At 39.7% G+C, this 21,608-nt stretch overlaps 1 protein-coding gene across 16 annotated transcripts in view; it reads right to left on the bottom strand.

The window, feature by feature from the left end:
- The window catches only part of ARHGAP21 (Rho GTPase activating protein 21), a 139,667-nt gene that overhangs the window by 83,898 nt on the left and 34,161 nt on the right, over positions 1-21,608 (bottom strand). The gene's annotated exons all lie outside the window — the stretch shown is intronic.

The raw sequence follows: 21,608 nt of genomic DNA, 5'->3' as shown, positions 1-21,608 counted from the left end.
ATGACTTTAAGCTGAAAAATCTAGATGACTTTAGTCCAAAATATTTCAAATTAAACACTTAGACTTAATTTTTTAAAATATGACTCAATTTGTAAGCTTAGTATTTATTTGGACATTCATTTATAATAGCTGTCATCTATGTGGACTGGGTCCTTTCTGCTGCTGTTCCTATATGGTTTCATTTATGCATTATTTTTAATCAGCTGGTATTTTCCCATGTGATTTCCTTCCTTATTCGGGGTTCTGGTTTTTAATGTAATTTTACCTACACAGCACTTTTCTCTCTCTGATTACTTTATTTTAGATCCCAACATTTCAGACACAAGTTCTTAATTCCTCATTTTCAGAATTTCCCCATCATAGAAGATAGCTATTTTAAAATCTGACATAAATGAAAAAACTGGAAAGAATGTGGTGAAACTTCTAGAAATATTTCATAAATAGTTTAGTCCTCACTACTATTATGAATTTAAAAAGTTATTTCCAATTTCTTTATGACACAGATAATCTGGTAACAGTGTTAGTCTCACAGAATGACAAGAAGGTGAAAATCACAATGTACTTCTCTTCATAACTGATGACCCATTTAGATCAATTTCCTGAGCATATTCTCTGAATTGTTTTATTAGGAGTGATAATGGGTTTAGATGACATTTATTTAATTCTCTCCCTTGGGCCTCCTTGTGACTGACAATAAACGTTTTCATGATAACAGGGGAAGTCTGAGCTTGTTTGCTAAAACAGAGAACTCACTTTCAAAATGATACCTGGAATGAGAATTCTTACCGTCATCTGGCATTTGTATAATTTTCCTCTTTATGACTCTGAGTCCAGAAGCAAGCATGACTGAATCTAACAAGCGTATTTTCTGCATTCATTCTTTCTTCTTGGAATAGCCTCTGACGCTACTTTCTAAATTGGTCATTAAAAATATTCATTAAAATAAAGGAGGGTGGGAAATGTGACTAACTGTTTGCCAGAAAGAGGAGAAAAGGGTGGACGAACAGCTGGCTAGTCTCTGCTGTGGTTCACTGATTTTCTCTGGTCTATAAAATTCCATTGTGAATATAACGCATCTTATTTATCTATTATCCTATAAATGGTAATAAGGGTTTTTCCAGTTATTTTGCTATTACAATTTTTAAAAAAATGTTGCTAAGAATATCTCCTGACTATAAAGACATCCTGTATGCCATAATTTCTTTAAAGTATTTACACAGTATTTACCTGGTTTCTTTAAGGTATTTACCTGGTACAAGATACGTCTTTATAGTAAAATGCCAGAAGATGGCCAGTTAATATAGTAAGTTTCAAATGTGTCATTCAGAATCCTGATCTGGACTATGGCCATGAGCAGCCACTACCACAATCTATCCCCACCATCCTCCTCCACCGACGGGGACACATGGTCAGGACACCACCTGCCCTCTGACATGCACTTTGACTCAGCTCAATATTTCACTCTCAAAGTTTCTTTCATACTCCTTTAGTGCTTTCCTCGGAAATATTAAAAATCATATCACTTTTTAAAAAATGGTTTATGACTTTGATTTCAGAGAAAAAGAAATCAAATGAAAAATATTTTTATTAAGTATTTTGCACACACTGCATATATTACAGGGTTGTTTCCTGAAGAATAGAAAGCCTAAATTCTACTTTATATAGGGGAAATATTTCCCCTTCAAGATACACCATTCACTATACCAAAAATTCTTCAAATATTAACCATAACTAAACATGAGGATAAATGATGGCAACAGTTCCACTTACCCCCAGTGAGCATTTATTTACTGAGCATGACCCATGTCAGCATTGCCATGTTTAACTATGCTTACAACTTTGAGAGGAATACATTTACATTTTTAAAAAATGAGGCTCAGAAAAATTTAGTGACTTTCCCATAGTCACAAAACAAATTGACTCCAATTCTGGAGATCTTTCCTCCAAAAAATAGCTCTCCATCCAAAATTGTACAAGAACTCAATCTGATTCCTATATATTCCTGTGAAATTTTGAATTGCTTACCCAGGACTAAGTTTTTCAGAAAAAGAATGTTGGTTAAGCCTTAAAATACTAATGACTTCTAAACAATATTTCATTTTTCAAAAATGGTCATCAGTCCCTTTACTAATAGCGAATAAGACTAAGTATACATTAAACTAACTTGTATTTATTTAATCTAATAAATTATTCTCCTTACACTACATGGCACACTTAAATCCACAGAGAAGAATCCACACAGAAGAAAGGTCCACTGTACACTTCAAGCATTTTCTTTTTTAATGAAACTTAGATCTTGCAGAAATAAAAATTCCAACCTAAATACCTATGACAAGCAAAACTTTCCAGAAGTTGATCAGTCTGACTGTTGAGTATCTTCAGAGCATACTAGGAATGGGTTTATAACGAATAATGAGATATTTGGATTGCCAAAATTATTGAAATCTGCTTTACATAAACTCTCGTTTACTTTTTTTTGGGTAAAGGAGCACGGAATAAAATGACTAAATGAAATACACATCTAAAATGAAAAAAAAATCTAAAAATGTCATTTTAGCCATTCATGTACTTCCTCAACAAACCATATAGCAGTACTGTATAAAGAAGTATTAAAATTTCTGTTTAATTGCTTTTTCCTTTCCTACATTGTAATAAATATTGAACTTCCACAAGGCAGGAAGAGAGGCAAATGATGAAAAGAAAGAAATAATTTACTAACTACATATTTAAGAGTATAACGGTAGTCAGTCACATTTAGCACACCCAAAACAACAACAGAACATTACATCAAGGTAGCTATTTGCAGTTTAAAACAATTTATCCTAGCACAAGCATCTTGCTCCTACCCTCAAAGTCTAACAAGCTCTATGGAGCTTTTATAATCAATCTATTGTCTTTTAAGTATGTCTACCAAAATCAGGCAACAGCTTTAGTTGCATTCTTCGTTTGCTCCTAACCTGCTAGGAAGCATCTGCCAATCATAAAGATGCAATGATAGATGATCATTTAGTGTGACAAACAAACCTCTCTCTTTTCCAAATATAGCACTATACTGATAGAACTGTCTTCTTAAATAGGAAGTTAACCAGTTCCTAAAATCTCCTTCCACGAGATTTTCAAATCATAAAGGAAAGATACTGCATTTCCAAAATATTTTTCTGCTAAGAATGTCTGAAGGAATTTCTTTACTGATCTAAAGTTTAGTTATGCCTTTCACTAACACTGTTCTCTACAAGCAGAGAAGGACACTGAAGGAAAGATACTACACTAAAATTAGTCAGAAAAAAAGTGAGAATTCTCGTCCACTTCTACTGGGACTACAATCTGTCTGTAAACCTACTTGGCAATATTTATCAACAGACTAAAATTTTATACCTTTTAACCTGGTAACTAATGAAATAATCAGAGAGAGGGCAAAGATGCACTTTACAAGATGTTCATTCCAAGGTATGATAAACTCAAATTGGAAACTAAATGTCCAACAACAGCAACACAGAGGAATAGTTAAGTAAATTATGACGTGTTTACTGAAGTCATGAAAGAGAAAATTTTTTAATGGCATGGGAAAATGCCCGAAATATAATGTTAAGGAAAAAAATAAGATAGAAAACATCACAGTATGACCAAAATTACCTTAATCTCTCTCTCTCTTTCTCACACACACATACCCCCTTTGGAATAGGCGGTCAGTTTCCTTTTTTCCTAAATAATTCATAGATTTTCTACAGTGAGCATGCATGCAAGCAGCGGTAACTTTTCACATCAGCCTGCAATGTGTGCAGCATATCCCTTGCTGACAAGATGTGTTCTGAAAACTTCATCTGTGCCAGCTGAATAATCTACTCCTTTCTCGGTGCCAGAGTGCCCTATAGCAGAACTTCCCGACCAGCATCCTCCCAGCCTCAGAGGCAGTCTCCCAGGCCCTCCACTGTAGAGAGCACCTTTACGTATATCATAATTCCCTGTTTCCACATCTCTCTCTTCCATCAGAAAGCAGCTTCCTCAGGAGAGGGTCTACGCCTTGTTCCAGCGCCCAGGACAAAACCTGACAGACGTCAAAAAGGAATTAAAATTTAAAGGAACTAAATGACCCAAGTTTACACAAAACAAGGATAATACTGAAAGAGGTTACTTTAAAACCTTGTTGAGGAATTGCTTCTGTTTACTTATTTCCCCATTTTTCTCATTTGAGACAGTAAACGCAAATAGCTCTATTTCACATCAAATAGACAAAAAGAAATAGACACAAACTTCAAGTAGATATCTATTTTTTTACACAGATTTTCTTGTAAAGAAGTTCTATTACCAGATAATATAATAGAGTTATTTTCAGAAGCTATTTTCTGATATGAATAAAATCTTGTTTACTCTGAATCAGAGAACAGATTGTATTTTTAGGTTAAAAGCAATTATCTCTCTGCCCTTTGGGCAGCCAGGGATCTCCAAATTAAGAGTCAAGCTTAAATTTCAGTTCATCCTAGCTACCAATGACAAAGTACAGTCCCCTCTGAACAGATGCAAGTGATACCGAGCATGTATGCGGGCTAGAGAAGATACAGGTACAGGAGAAGGCCAGACCCACATCACGTAGTTTCACTATTTTGTGTGAAGCTCTGTAAGGATCCAGAGTATCAGAGACTCATCTTACTAAATGTACATACGAGTAAGTTTTCCACATCTAAGTTAATTATTTTGGATTATCAATGACAGTACATTGGCAACCAATGGTAATAGCTGACTCAATTTCATTCGTCTGAACTATAGAGACTATATAATTTTACAGAATTTTATATAGCTAGAAGGAAACATGGAGACTATAATCCAACTTGGTCATTTACCATTTTATAGAATAGAATATTGAGTCTCTGAGCGGTTAAGTAATTGGCAAGAGGTGCACAATTACTGGTGACCCAAACTATTCCTTAGGGTCCAAACTGAAGCAGGGTAGACCAGGAAGAGAGTATTACTCCAACGGGTAGGGAACAAATAGAAAAACAATGCATAAAAGATGCTGAAGTGGTTCTTTACATACGCAAAAATATAGGTCTCTCTATGTCAGCTAGAGCAAAGGCACCCCATATCAGGCATGAACTATTCATTTACTCACTACTTTCTCAATGAACGAAGATTATCATAGTCTGACTTCTCCAGGAGAGCAAGGGCATCTTGATACACAAAGCAAGCTCTGTCCTACAAAAAACTGTGCCCCAGCAAATAGGAAGAAGGTGGAAAGCTTAAAGGAGGGAGCATACAACGCACTTAAAATTACTGAATCTTAGAAATAGGATGTTCTTCTCTTTCCCCCTTTTACTTTTTCCTTACCTTTTGCTGAAAGATAGCTTAAAACAGAAACGCAGTATACAAAATATCAAACACACAGCTGCTCTGTGTGGGGAGAGGGGCAGGGGAGTTTATACAGAAATCTGCTCCATTCTCTTAGTTCTTCGGAAACTCTGTTAAGGAGTTTAAAAACCAGAGACCTAGTTCAACCAATTTATTTTACAGAAACTGAGGCCCAGAGAGACTTGCTAATGGTCTCATTAGCTAATTAGTGACACAGCCTGGACTAGAACCTACGTTTCCAGTGTCCTGATCCTAAACTTTTCGACTTCACCGCACCACTAACAGACTGTTTTAGCCATTCGGGGATAGTAGCCAAGGAGTAATACACCGTTCTTTTTCCTCGTATAATTTATATTTATTAGACACATAATATACTTTCACTAAAGACATTAAAAATCAAATTTTCTATAATTTCGTTAAAAAAAAATAAAGCTAAGCAAAAAGAAAACAACTTAGCTCCCGTTCCCCCTCTAGAGAAAATTGATGTCAATATTTTGGTGTACATATATCCTTCCAGACTTTTTCATATGTAAATATATACAGATACACACTTTAGAAAAATGCTCTTCTAAGCAGCTTATTTTTATTTAATATGTTATGAATGTCTTTCCACGTTAATATAATACACAACTACACATTAAAGACTGCATGGTATTTCACCATATGAATAAATCATTGTATTTATCCACTCTTCTCTTTGTCATTTAGGTATGTACACTGTTCATTAAACTTTTTTATAGTACCACTACTCCTACTACTATTATTACTACTACTATTATTACTACTACTACTACTATTACTCCTCCTCCTACTATTATTACTGCTACTATTACTACTACTAGTCCTATTACTATTATTACTACTACTACTACTCCTCCTCTAACCACCTTGTAGACCAATCTCTGTGAAAAGCCAAGAGTAGTTCATTAGGATAAATTCCTACGGGTGGAATGCTAGATCAAATAGTTATTTTTTGTTTGTTTGTTTTTAGACAAAATTTCAAAGTGCCTTCTATAAAATGAGGAACCAAGTCACAAATCCACTGACAGCATATGAGTCGGCTATATCAACATTCCAGACAACACTGGGTAGTTATTTTTTAATCTTTTAATATGCTAAGATGGAAATGGTCCTTATTGTCTTAATTTTTTGTTTCTTTCATTAGTCGTGAGGGTAAACATCTTTCCATGTAATGTACTATTCTTAAAGACCTATAATATAAATAAGACAGAAAAGATTATAGAGATGGTCTGCAGCTTGTCCAAGATTAAAGTATGAAAGAACACGTTGTCATGGGAGTTCAGAATACAGTTCTCAAACAATCTTATAAATGAGGGTTCACAGGAATGTCTTAACACACAGGAGGAGAATCCAAAGCAAACTCCTTGAGAACTGCAAAGAGAACTGAAAATACACAGGAACTGAGGGGTGACCACCTGGGAAGCAGACCCCAGATCTCAGAGAGGAGACAACAAACCCCCCAGGGAAAGGGGGTCTAACTGTCTCACGCTGAGATTTGTCACACACTGGGATGCACCCCAACTTCAGGCAGAGACGTGAGAGCGGGGACAGCTTTGAGTTCTGGTCCAGCAAAGACAAATGACACGAAGTGAGCTAACAGCATCCACAGTCCCTGGGGAAGACACGGCTTGGAGACGGAGCAACTGGGATGCCATCCAATTTCTCATGTGGCCACGTACAGTCCACTTATGCCCTTTCAAATGCATCCCTGTTTTTCTAGGTTGAACTCATTTCTGTTTCACTTATCTCAAAAACCTAGCTAAGTAAAAAATTCCAAATGCAGGAGAGGTCCTGGTTTTATAATTTGTTCATGAAAAGTTATGCTTAAACATCAATAAGTACTTTAGTATTCACATTTTAGAAGCATTCGTGGAGCTTACTATTTAAAGGAACCCGGGGATAAGGCCTTTTGGAAAGCAATAAATTATTTTAAGCACTCCATAATTTATGTCCTATAAATACATTGCCCTTCAACATAATGTTTTTCTGGAAACCACATTACAAAATGGATCATTTTAACAGAAAAAAATGCTTTAATTGGATAAAACACAGAAATGATTCAAGAATATATCAGAAAAGCAAAGATACAACAATTAGAAACCTCTAAAACATTTACAAGTGCAAACTTAGGATTTTTAAGTGAGCATAAATATAACAGCTGCACATTATACAAGAAGGATCTTAAAGTATTATAATGTACATACAATACTCATAAAAAATACAAGCCAACATCCCATAAATTTTACTAAAAATTTATAAGTCAGAAAAAAGAAACATTAATCATTCCGATCATCCTGAACAGCCAAAAGGGAACTATACACTGAAAGAAGGGCCTTTTACCCTCCTTTGCTTTGGTTATACGGCAGGTATTGATGGTTGCACTGATGCCACAGGGCACTTCCTCAAATGCTGGCTGGCTAGACCATCTCCCAGATCAATTTCTAGATCTTTGTTGAATGATACTGAAACTGTTGTGTTAGAAGTAACTCAAATTTTGATTAAATAATTATAGTTTCCACAGGAAGAAACCAGAATGTGTCTTCTTATAAACTAGTCCTACTTTGTGAAAACGGATTTTCCTATATCCACTTTAGCTATGCTCAAATGGCAATTCCACTCACTCTCTGGATCTATCTTTATATGATATATTTATATAAATTTTTAATTTAATAAATTTTATTTATTATATATTTATATAAAAAATCTTTATATTTGAGTAGATATTTTCAAGGCAAAAAATATTTAATAAGTAGTTCTTAAGGACTTCTGAAAAATAAAGGCCTGGGACTGATACTAACTTGCTTTGGCTACTCAAATAGAGACTACTCGAAGAAACTCAAAATTATACGACAGTATTCCTATTTTATGGATTTTTAACACTGTACTCAAAGAAATGAGGAAGCTTATTCAAGTTCATACATCTAGTGAATGACAGACCAGAGATCTCAACAGCCACTTCACAAAAGAGGAAATACAAACAGTCAATAAGTATAAGAAATGACGCCCAACCTCATCAGTTATCAAGCAATGCAAATTAAAACCATAATAAGAGGGGCCAGCCCCATGGCCGAGTGGTTAAGTTCCCGCACTCTGCTTTGGCAGCCCAGGGTTTCACCAGTTCAAATCCTGGGCGCAGACATGGCACCACTCATCAAGCCATGCTGAGGCGATGTCCCACATGCCACAACTAGAAGGACCCACAACTAAAATATGCAACTATGTACTGGGGAGATTTGGGGAGAAAAAGCAGAAAAAACAAAACAAACCCATAATAAGATACTGCTACACACATGCCAAAATGGCTACAAAAAATTTTTAACTGGCAATCAATTATTGGCAAGGACATACAGTAACAAGAATTCTCAAATATTACTGATGGGAGTGTAAATTAGCACAACCACTTTGGTGGAAAAACTGCTTGGTGGTATCTGTAAAGTTCGGCCCTAATTGTGCATACCCCATGTCCCAGTGACTCCTCGGCTAGGTATATACTCAGCAGAAATCCATACGTATAAAGCCACGCGCCAAATGTGCATAGCAGCATTATTTGTAACGGCCAAAAGTTGGAAACAGCCCAAATGTCCACCAAGAGTAGAATGGACAAATAAATTGTGGTATATTCATACAACGAACGACCATAAACAGCTTTTTAAAAATTTACAGCTAATGTAACAACACGGATGAATTTCAAAGGTAACACTAAGTGAAAAAGGTCAAACACAAAAGGATGCATACAATGTGATAAGATTCATAATAAAATTCAAACCAGGCAAACCAATACATGGCGATTATCTTTAGGGGAGAGAATAATGACAGCAAGGGGCAGAAGACAGGCTACTAAGGAGCTGCTATTCTGTATCTTGAGCCAGACAATGATCCACAGGTGTGTTCACTTTGTAACATTCACTGAGCTCTGTATTTATGATGTATGCATGTGGTGGATGGCTGTATTTCCATTTAAAATGTTTACGTTTGTGAAAACAGTTCATGTTTGTTTAAACATGAATCTGATAACGTCACTGTCATGCTAAAAACCCTACAACAGGCTTCCCATCACACGGGGAAGAATCCAAAACCCTTCCCCCCTTACAGACCCTCCATGCTGGTCCTGGATCTGGCTCTGACCTGACTCCCCACCCCTCCCCACTGTCCCCGGCTCCTGCCACACCCATATCCCGTGGCCTCAAACACCCAGCTCATGCCCACCTTAGGGGCTTTGCCTCTGTACCTCCCTCCACCTGCACACTGACATCAATCCCCGAACTCAGTCAGGATTCTGCCTACACATCCTCTATTCAGAGGTGACTTCAGAGGGGCTTTTCCTGACCACCTTATCCAGAACAGTCTCCCCATCACTCTATCCGGCTTTATTTTTCCTCATAGCACTTATCACAATCTGAAACAATATTATATATTTTTAATTTCTTTATTGTCTATACCCCCTCCATTAAAATATGAGTTCCATAAGAGCACAGACTTTGTTTTGTTCCCACCAGGATAGTAGCACCAAGCAGGTACATAAAAATGGTACTGTAGGAATAGAAAATGGGCATTTTCTTTTCCTGTAAAGGAAATTTTATATTTGTAATGATTTATTTCTGTGTTTATTTGTTTAACATGTCTCCCTTCCTCGAGCATAAGCTCCAGGAACACAGACGCACGTGCTCACCATCTTATGGCCAATACCCAGCATAGGAACCAGGCAAAAGCCAGGTGCTGAATAAATATTTGTGGAAGCAAAAGGTGGACATGAGGGCACCACCGAAACTTCTCTTTTTTCTAAGCTCACTACAAACACGCACTGCAACGCCCTGGTCAGGATCTAAACACAAGGATTACTGCCTGAATTAAGCTCCTTTCATCTCAAAGCCCTAGAAAGCACCATTGCCCTCTCACCTCTGTGCGTGGGCTCAGAATCATTCATTTAACAAAACATTTTGACTGATCACCATTATTTATGGGCAGCTTAACATAAATTTCCATTCCCTCCTTGCTGTCCTTAGACAGGCCTGCTTCCGAGGCTGGGCCTCGTTGTCATCTGGGATCTGGATTTCGGGAGAGTTCCCACCGCTCCCTGACTGATGGAAGCGGCTCACTGTCCGAAACTGGGTGTTCACAGCTGGGTGTATGCTGAACACCTGCTTTCTTCCTGGGAGGCAGGAATTTCGGTACAGGCTAGGCAGAGGGTGCTTACGTGGTCAGCCCTCAATTAAAACCTTGTCTCAAATGAGCCTCCCTGGTGGACAGCATTTCACACGCGTCACCACAGTTTGCTGCTGCAGGAATTAGGTGCATCCTGTGTGACTGGCCTGTGAGAGGACCCCTGGAAGCTTGTGCCTGGGCTCCTCCGCACTTTGTCCCATTCCCTCTGCTGACTGCTTTGCGTCCCTTTGCCATTAATGACTCACAGCTGTGAGTACCACTAGATACTGAATCCTGTAACTCCTCTCAGCAAAGGACCAGGGGTCACTGGGGTGGTCCCCAACACACCTCCCAATTCTGAAATGGATTATAATCAATCACAACACCGGGGAAAAACAAAAGAAGGAGCAGAACCATGACCCCATCTTCAGTACTCATGCCTATGCACGACCCCCACCCCGTGAGTGCGGGCTGGACCTAGTGACTTGCTTCTAATGAATGGAATGTGGCAAACATGAGGGGACGTCACTTCCAAGATTAGATTACAAAAGACTGTGACCTCTGTCTTGCCCACACTCTCTCTCTGGCTCTTCTCTCTTGCTCCTTCTCATGAAACAAGCTGTCCTGTTGTGATCCGTCCTCTGGGGAGGCCCATGTGACAACAAATGGGGAGGAGCCTCCGGCCAACAGCCTGTGAACTGAATCCCACCAGCAGCCACGTGAGTGAGCCAGGAAGCAGATCCGTCCCGACGTGAGCCCGGGATGACTGCAGCTCTGGCCGACCCCTGAGGGTGACCTGGTGAGACACTCTGAGTCAGAGCAGCTGTTGAAGCCACACCTGGATTTGTGACCTGCAGAACCTGCGATAATAAATGTTGTTGTAAGTCACTAAACTCTGGGAGTAATCTGTCACGCCACAAGAGATAACTACCACATTCTACCACCCAGAACAACTAAAAATCCAGGTACTATATATGAAACAATGGTTTCCAGACATTGCACAGCAGACAGCAAAGGACAGTGACTCCTGAAAAAATACGAAACAATCAAAGTGAGCCTGGCTGCCCTTGCTTTATTGCACAGAAAGTGTCAAGGCTGTGGCACAGGGAGGGGACCCAGGCAGGGCCCAGCAGCCTCCCTGAGTTCAATGAGGCCAAGGTGGTTAGAGTTCACAGGGAGAGCTCTAGAGAGAAGTGGCACAGAGAGAGCTCAGACATCGCCGAGGGTCCTCCCCACCAGTCTTCACCCCAGTACTGAGGAGCCTCTGGGAGAAAAGTGCCCAGGGAGGGGAATCCGAGGGACCAACCACTCAAACTCAAACAGGAACAGTGCCTGTTTCCACCAGGCAGAGTGGGGAAAACCTCCTAAATCACAGGGCATGGGGTACAGCACTCCGAAGTATACTGCCTCACCAGTGGGGAAAAATAGCCTTGGATGAAAGGAACTTTGGTCTCACCTAATAAAGCTCAAAAACAAGACTCAAAAAAGCAAAAAGGCAAAGGATTATATGCCCAAAAAGTTGCAGGCCAACATACACTGGTATACGGGAGAGAACGGCGGGGGGTGGTTCTGAGTGTCTTAGATCAAGGGTAGAGTACGAAGCTGGATAAAAAGGCTGAGATGGCGCACTCTGACCTGACCCAGGATTTAACCTGAGGGAAGGGCTAAGACAGGCTCGAATACATGCCTGGGATGGCTCCAGGAAGCTTGGAAGAAGTGAATGAAGTACACATGGCAGACTGTGACAGAAGGGATGAATCTAAAGGCTCAGAGAACTGGGCATGCTAGAATGGGTCAAGTATATCAGAGCAGAAAACCAACCAGCTAACTGTGTTCCTCGGGAGGGCCCGAGGACACTCCATGTACAAGGCAGTTTAGAATGTACTGATGCAGGTGGATCAGCTCCGCGGAGAAGCTTGGTGCTGTCTGTCCCCTGCAGGCCAGTACTGACAGCAGAAGATACTGCTACAGATCTGGACTTCTTAAGGAGCAATGAGGATGCCAGGATCATAGAACAGCAGAGTCCAGGTAGCAGCATTTGACATTCAGAGTGAAGGCAGAGAAATTCAGGAATGTGTATCAAAATCAGAACCGCATCCAGGGGGCCTGAGCCAGAATGTATACAGACAGGTAATAAAGCATGTTATTCCTAGGGTCAGTCCACGTTGACTCTCACCTGCCCCTGGGGAAGGTGGGAGTCATGTCCCAGGAGAGACAAATCTCATTAAGCCAAGGGAAACTGTCTGGAGAAGGGGACAGCTGGTGGCAGATGGATGAGATTGCTTTGTAAAGGGGATAATAAGATGAAGGAGTGAGAGGGGATGTGAGAACAACGGGGCAAATAATGGGATGCATTCCAGCGAGAGGAAAAGGAAAGAGGGAGAGAGAGAGAGACCCCACCTTGGCTTTCTGTCTCCTGCCCTTTTTGCCTATTCTGCTCTCCCTCTCTCCTCACTTTCCCATCCCATCTTCTTCTCCCCACTCCTATTATTCCCCGTTCAGTCCACATCTTCACCAGAACTCCCTAAACTGGGCATCAATTGGAAGGATGCTTTTTTTACATTTTGAATGCAATTTTATCATTCCTATCTTAAAAGCTGATGAGTTGAACACTACCTTCTTCAACTAAGGGGCAGTATAGTTTGAGAGTAATACGTATTGCATTTTGGGGGGAAAACTTTAAGGCACTGTGTTGATAAAACCCGTAAATTCCGTAGTTCCTACATTTGTTTATGTTTGAAAACCCTTGCAAAAATTAGGTTGTGCATATTTCAATGCACACACTGTAGAGTTTGTATTGAATGACAGACTTTCCTATTCATCCTGTAAACCAAAAGTCACTATGAACAGTACCCTACATAAGCAATTCTTCCCATCAATCATGAATAAACATGAATCAAGGCAGGAGTTAAAATTTCATTCCTCAAATATACAGCAGTATATAAGACATATCCTGCTTTTCTAAGAATCCACTTTTTGTTAGAACTGGGAGAAAGAAGCTCTGGAAATCATCTAATCAGTTTACAGATAAGAACACTAAAACCCAGAGAATTAACAGAATTCTTCAGAATCACACAACCAAGCAGTGGCAGAGCAGACAAGTGTGCAAGAGCCTCCACTCTTAGTCCAAGGCTCACTCTTTCTACCAGACCATCCGACTTCTCAAGCAAATGGTTTTCCCCAAAGTTGGGGAAAAGGTAACATTCAAAAGCTAGTGTCTTTTAAGTGCTTTTCTCCTTGCAATCAAGTCCAACTATCGTCAAGAAGCCAAAAGGGATGAAACCTGCCATTCCATTCACCCACACAACATTTAGTCTTCCCTTTCGAAATCCGCATTTTCCTTCAGAGATTTCCATTTTGTCTTTCTTACTCATTTAAACCTGATTTCCCTCATAACCAGAGCTCCCAGGCAGAACACCTATGCCATGTGTGGGTGTGACAGAAAGAGTCAGCCTCCAAGTTACAGACCAGAGGCGGCTGGCTTGATGTTAACCATCAGTATGGACTAGATATTGGAACTAACTGCTTACCATTCCAACTTAACCACTTTTCAGGCTCAAAGGCAATTATGCATATTGTTAAATGACATTAATGATGCCACGTTTTAAAACTTTATTTCAACATTAAACTCTGCTCCCATAGGCTCAGTTTATAATTATATTGCTTATATAACACAGTCACCAACTCACAATATATTCATCTACATGTACATTCGCGATGCTAAAGGTCTCAGTATCAGAACAAAGGAAGAGCTAAGAAAGTGACTCATCAACTAACCAACGTTACAAAAGGCACCTTGAACTCAGCCACCAACAGTCACAGCAAAACCTAATTCTCACTCTTTCTATTTTCTTACTTTTCTTAGCCTGCTCGTTGGCCTTTTATCTCTCCTTCAATACTGCACATCTGTCATTCCAGACATTCCTGTCCCTTCTCGCCTCTCCCTGCTATTATTCCTTTTTTAGTCCACTTTTCTCCCCTACTCCCTAAATTGGCCATCAGCCGGAAATAGATACATAACAATTTTAATCATTTACTCTACATTCTTAATACAGTTGTAAAAGCTGATGAACTGATTCCTGTATTCTATCCTTCAGTAAAGAGGCACAGAGCGTGCCTGGTAAGAGCCTAGACTGAGTTTCACTCCCAGGGTCCGCATCCCGCTCTGCAGCTTCTGGGCTGGCGGCCCTGGACAAGTGCTTCACCCCCTCGTTTCTTCATCTGTAAAATGGGAATATGAAAATAATATCATCTCTGTAGGGTTGCTATCAGAATTAAAAGAGGTGAAATACGTAAACTGTCTGACACACGGTAAGTACCCGCTAAATGTTGCCTCTCTCTCACAAAACATTGACCTAATGCTCCTTGTGACATTTGCCAGCTTTTCCTAGGCTTGGTGTTATGGGGCTGGTCACAGGGCATAAGGCTGTTTGGTTCCTCTTCTGCCTACAGCTGATAACTCCAAGAGCTATAGCTCTGAAGCTGTAGGTCAGTGGTTCTCAAATCCTGGTGAAACGTAGAAGAGGTCTGCTTGCACTTCTGACAATGAGCAAGAGGCCTCCCTCCTATTCTCAGCCCACTTGACTTCATGCAAACTCTACCTGTGGAAAATGAGCCACCTGCGCATTGTGACAATGCTAGTTTTATCCCTGCACACGTAAGTGTTTCTGCCAATCCCATATTCACCCTGCCCACCAGCAAGTTCCTCCCATGCCACTTCCAACAGACACACCTAAGCGCCTCAAGTACATGGCCCTTTGTGTGCAGGTGAGCAGCGGGCATGAGGAGGAGTGGGGAGACAAGGAAAAAGCACACCATGCGGCTACACAGAGGGCTGGCCAGGAGATGGAGCCAAGAAAAAAAGCAAGTGACACTGTTATGCCTAGAAAGGCAAAACACGCAGAATCTTTAACCTGAAGTCCTCATTTTCACACTCCTTCATTAGAACAATAACAATTAAATAAAATACCTAGGAATAAACTTAACCAAAGAGGTGAAAGATTTGTACACCAAAAACTATAAAACATTGTTGTAAGAAATCGAAGAAGACACAAAGAAATGGAAAGCTATTCCGTGCTCTTGGATTGGAAGAATTAATATCGTTAAAATGTCCATACTTCCTAAAGCAATCTATAGATTCCATGAAATCCCTATTAAAGTGCCAACAACATTTTTCACAGAAATAGAACAAAGAATCCTAAAATTTATATGGAACAACAAAAGACCCTGAATAGCCAAAGAATCCTGACAAAAAAGAACAAAGCTGGAGGTATCACACTCCCTGATTTCAAATTATACTACAAAGCCGTAGTAACCAAAACAGCATGGTACTGGCACAAAAACAGACACACAGATCAATGGAACAAAATTGAGAGCCCAGAAGTAAACCCACACGTTTATGGACAGCTAATATTCGACAAGGGAGCCAAGAGCATACGATGGAGAAAGGAGAGTCTCTTCAATAAATGGTGTTGGGAAAACTGGACAGCCACATGCGAAAGAATGAAAGTAGACCATTCTCTTACACCACGCACAAAAATCAACTCAAAATGGATTAAAGACTTGAATGTAAGACCCGAAACCATGAGACTTCTAGAAGAAAACATAGGCAGGACACTGTTTGACATCGGTCTGAGCAGCATATTTTCAAGTCCCATGTCTGACCAGGCAAGGGAAACAAAAGAAAAATGAACAAATGGGACTACATCAAACTAAAAAGCTTCTGCACAGCAAAGGAAACCATCAACAAAATGAAAAGACAACCTAACAATTGGGAGAAGATATTTGCAAACCACATATCAGATAAGGGGTTGATATCCAAAATATACAAAGAACTAATACAGCTCAACAACAAAAAAACCAACAACCCAATTAGAAAATGGGCAAAAGATCTGAACAGAGATTTCGCCAAAGAAGATATACGGATGGCCAACAGGCATATGAACAGATGCTCAACATCATTAGCTATCAGGAAAATGCAAATCAAAACTACAATGAGATATCACCTCACTCCGGTCAGAACGGCCATAATTAACAAGACAGGAAAAAACAAATGTTGGAGAGGACGTGGAGAGAAGGGAACCCTTGTTCACTGCTGGTGGCAGTGCAAACTGGTGCAGCCACTATGGAAAGCAGTATGGAGTATCCTCAGAAAATTAAGGATAGATCTACCACATGATCCAGCTATTCCTCTGCTGGGTATTTATCCAAAGAACTTGACAACACAAAGGCATAAAGATACATGCACCCCTGTGTTCACTGCAGCATTACACACAATAGCCAAGACATGGAAGCAACCTAGGTGCCCATTAAGGGACGAATGGATAAAGAAGATGTGGTATTTATACACGATGGACTGCTACTTAGCCATAAGAAATGACGAAATCCGGCCATTTGTGACAACATGGATGGACCTTGAGGGTATTATGCTGAGTGAAATAAGTCAGAGGGAGAAAGTCAAATACCATATGATCTCACTCATAAGTAGACGATAAAAACAACGACAAACAAACACATAGCACTGGAGATTGGATTGGTGGTTACCATAGGGGAAGGGGGGAGGGGGAGGGCAAAAGGGGTGGTTAGGCTCACATGTGAGGGGATGCACTATAATTAGTTTTTGGGTGGTGAACATGATGTAATGTACACAGAATTCGAAATATGATGTACATCCGACAATAAAAAAGAACAATAACAATTAAAGATGGTTCAGGTTTTTTCCTTCTATGTTAATAATGAAGTAGAAAACATGAAAAATTGAGATATTTTTCCTTACGTCCAGGTATTCTGGATTAGTTGGTCTATTATCCAGCAATTAAAAAAAGAAATAAGGAGCATTTAGCCACTTAAAATTTTTCTATAAATTTAATTATTTAAATAATCAAATAAGGGATAACACCATAATACTACGCATTTGCATTAATTTTTAAAGGAAGATACGATGTAAAGTAATATTTAAAGCAAAACAGTTAAACTAAGTATCTCTAAAAAAAAGTCTTTAACTCTCTTTCCATCAAGGCAGAGCTTTGACGTACAGGAACCACCTGAGAATCTTGTCAAAATGCAGATTCTGATTTCCTAAGTCTGGGGTGGGACCTGAAAGTCTGCATTTCTTACACTCTTTTGGGCCATGCAGATACTGCTGGTCTGTGGGCCACGCTTACAGTAGCAAGAATTTAAGGCACTTTGCGGGTTAAAAAGCTATTCCTGATTTCCCAGTTTATCAGTTTCAAGCCTCCTTTGACTCGGGTTAGAATCAGCAGCTTGTGCGAAGTGCTCTAAGGAACAAAGTGAGCCCTCAGCTACCAAACGCTTCTCAACAGTAAGGGAGGGCGGCGACCGAAGAGGAGAAGGCGCTGAAGGGGAAGCAAGTTTAAAAAGTCCTCTCCAGCCTCTCTGTCTGCCTTCCATTTGGTTTCCCCATGGAAGAGAGGGAAAATGTATGCCTGGGTCCTCAAATGGGTATCTCCTGGTTTCCAACTCACGGAATCCAATCCAGGCCTCCTCTCTACAGCACATGCAGCTGTGCAAGATCAGCTGTCACTGGAAATGAGGGAAAACCAAGAACTGGATTACGGGATACGTCATATACATGAAATCTTAACGCCCAACTTCTTGTATGTGACTCCACTGTCAACAAAGATTCAGCCCCGAGCCCTCAATACTAATTAGAACATTTGAAATTGATCACACACTAAGTTGGAAAAAGAGAGACAGAGAGAAACACAGGGTCCTCTCCTCCTAGTGATGTTGTGGGAATTAGTACTACAATCTATAAAATTTAAAACTTCACTCGTCTCTCACGAAGTCCAAGGATACTCTCCTCTTGAAGATCTGAATTAATACAGAAATGTATTTTGTAAAAGTTATGCTTTAAAACATTATCACTTTGACCCAGTAATCTCACTTTTGAGATTATATCCTATGAAAATAATCCTAAACAGGAAAACAATTTTAAACATGAAGATAGCCACCATACTTTATTTCTAATAGTAAAAAACTAGAGGGCCAGCCCAGTGTTAAGTTCACGCACTCTGCTTCAGTGGCCCAGGGTTTGCAGGTTCAGATCCTGGGTGCAGACCTAGCACTGCTTGTCAAGCCATGCTGTGGCAGCATCCCACATAAAATAGATGAAGACTGGCAACAGATGTTAGCTCAGGGCCAATCTTCCTCAAGCAAAAAGAGGAAGACTGGCAACAGATGTTAGCTCAGGGCCAATCTTCCTCACAAGAAAACAAAAACAAAAACAAAAAAACAAGAAACTAGAAGCAATTTAAATGTTCAATAGATAAATGATTAAATATATTGATAATATAATATATAAAATAGGAAATATATTATGATAATATATTTTTTATATATATCCTCTAGCTAGAATAATTACACAGCCATTAAAAATGCCACAACATGGCAAATGTGTATAATACGATTGCAACTTGTAAAATACACACAGGAAAAAAATTACATGCACAGGAAAAAAGTTGGCAGTATACATATCAAAATATTAACAATTGTTGCATTTGAATGACTGAACTAGGTAAACCAATTTTAATTGCTATTTTCCAATATCTACAAGTGACCACGAATTTCATTTACAATTTAAAATTTCAATTAACGCAACCCCTTTTCTCTTTTTATTTCCAAAATAAATCTCATATAACATCACCTCCATGTACACTATATCAACCTAGAATGTATTAATAATAGCCAGCACGTATTAAGCACTCATGGCGCCAGGCACTGTGTTAAATGTTGTAACTGGGTTATCTCATTCAATCTTCACAACAATCCATGACGTAGGTTCTACTACAGATGGGGAAGCAGAGGTGAGTGACCAATGCTGGAGTCATCCCAGAGCCAGGGACGGCACTGGGCCCGGACGCCAGTTTCTGGGCACTAAAATCTGCACTCTTGACACTATACTGCCTCTCTGGAACAGCACGGAAACATTCAATAAGTAATAAAACCTTGATGAGAATTCTCCAGCAGTATGCCAAAAAAGTGCCAGCGGAGAACTGTGCCAACTGTGGAACTCTCCCACTTCCCACCATATCATTCCTCTGGTCTGTCTCCTTTAGTCTGCCTCCCTTGCTCCTCATCCTGCCTTTCCATTCACTCCTCTTATTTCCCTCCCACACTTCTTCCCTACTGTATACACACCATAAGCTTTCCAGAGGTAGCCAGCAGCATCCTTGGGCACCGCTTAGCTTCAGTAATAAAACTGAAACAGTGGCCGGCTCCATGGCTGAGTGGTTAAGTTCACGCGCTCCGCTGCGGCGGCCCAGGGTTCACATCCTGAGCGTGGACATGGCACTGCTCGTCAGGCCACATTGAGGCGGCGTCCCACATCCCACAACTAGAAGGACGTGCAACTAAGATATACAACTATGTACAAGGGGGGTTTGCGGAGATAAAAGCAGAAAAAAAAAAGGAAGATTGGCAACAGTTGTTAGCCCAGGTGCCAATCTTTAAAAAAAAAATAATAATAATAATAAAACTGAAACAAAACCAACAGCTGTCCTAAGTCTTTCAATAAATCAGAAGTTACACACTGGAAGCCTAGAGCCACATCTGCCCACAGATGTGTTTTGCTTAGATCTCAGTATTTTGAAAAAGTTGAATTAGTCACCAACATTTAAAAATTGGGATGAGTTCACATAAAAATGCAAATTTTTAGTTTCTCTTGAAACCCAAATGATTTGATTTGGTTTGGAACAAAAGGTGCAACATGGCATCGATCTCCTGATGCTGACTCTCCAGTTAGCCACAGTCTCCACCAGCCCCTGCTATCTTATACCTGACTCTTCAACGCTCTTCACTCTTTTATGGGACCTGCCTAGCTCCAAAAGCACTGAGTTCGTGACCCCCACCAAATACTTTAAGTGGCAGCATAAAAGCCACCGGAGATGTGGTCACATGCCCTTTTTACTTTATACTATGTTCTACAAACCCTTCTTCTGAGAGATGCTAGCAACTAAATGGCCTATTGTCAGATCTAAACCACAGTGAAAGTAGCAACAGCAATCTTGCAAAACCCAAGGCAAGCGCATGTCCCAAAGCACCTTCTATTGCTGGCTTCCTGGATCAGCTCATCCCCAGATTCTGTTCCACCCCAAATACGCCCATGGGATTAGCCAGAACGAAGAAGTCTAGATAAGATCCAGGACCTCAAAACGAGAAAGTTTTCTGATGATGAAACTAATAAGTTTAGTAATAGCTGCAAACTAGCTACTAAACACTAAATTTTTTTTAAGTTTCAGCGTTAGTATGCTCCTGCTATTATGAATTTTACATGCTAAGATAATTGAAGTATCTATCTTCTTTTATTCTCTAAGTAGCCATTCGAAATCCATATTTCTCTGGTAATGTAAATCCATTAGGGAGAGAACTAGAAAGTGCACTGAGGAATCAATCTTTCGCTGGAACAAATATAGACTAAATGACCTCCATCTCTAATTTCTGATACATTAGTCTATTGCACCCAACCTAAACTATAAAAATATCTTCTTACCATTCCAGAATAAAGAGAATAGAACATAAACAAAAGTACTGGAGACCCAAAAGTCCCACTCGGAACTAAGTCCATGTGTCATCAACTCCTGTCCACGCTACGGCTATGGGAGAACCGAGAAATGGCGTTGGGGGTGGGGAGCAGATCGGTACATTTCATTTATCATTCATGGCTTTCAATATTTTAAATTTAGCTTTTCTTCTAAATTTCAAACAATACTAAAGAACTTTGTTAAGGAAGATGAATACTCACAAAGTGATTAATAACCCCATAAGATAAATAATTCATAGTTTTTAAAGATTCCCTGATAACTGGAATAAAAGCTATCATCCAGGTTGCTTTCTATTCAGTAAGAGAAGACATCATGTGAAATATGTACAATATTATTTGTGATTTACAAAAGCAGTCTGCACCTGATAATAACAATGCTGTCTGAGGCTTGAAGGGAGAAATAAGAGTTTTTGCTTCTCAGGAAAGAAAACTCAAAAGCATATGATAACGATCATAACAAACATAGCCAGCAAATTTTCTCCCCTGCAAAACAACTATTTTCTTAAAAGCTTGTCTAGTAACAGAGTAACTTCAAAAAAGA

This window comes from Equus caballus, chromosome 29 (assembly GCF_041296265.1).
Source record: "Equus caballus isolate H_3958 breed thoroughbred chromosome 29, TB-T2T, whole genome shotgun sequence".
Taxonomy (NCBI): Eukaryota; Metazoa; Chordata; class Mammalia; order Perissodactyla; family Equidae; genus Equus; species Equus caballus.
Note: the sequence above shows the minus strand (reverse complement) of the source record. Positions and strands in the feature narration are given on the sequence as shown.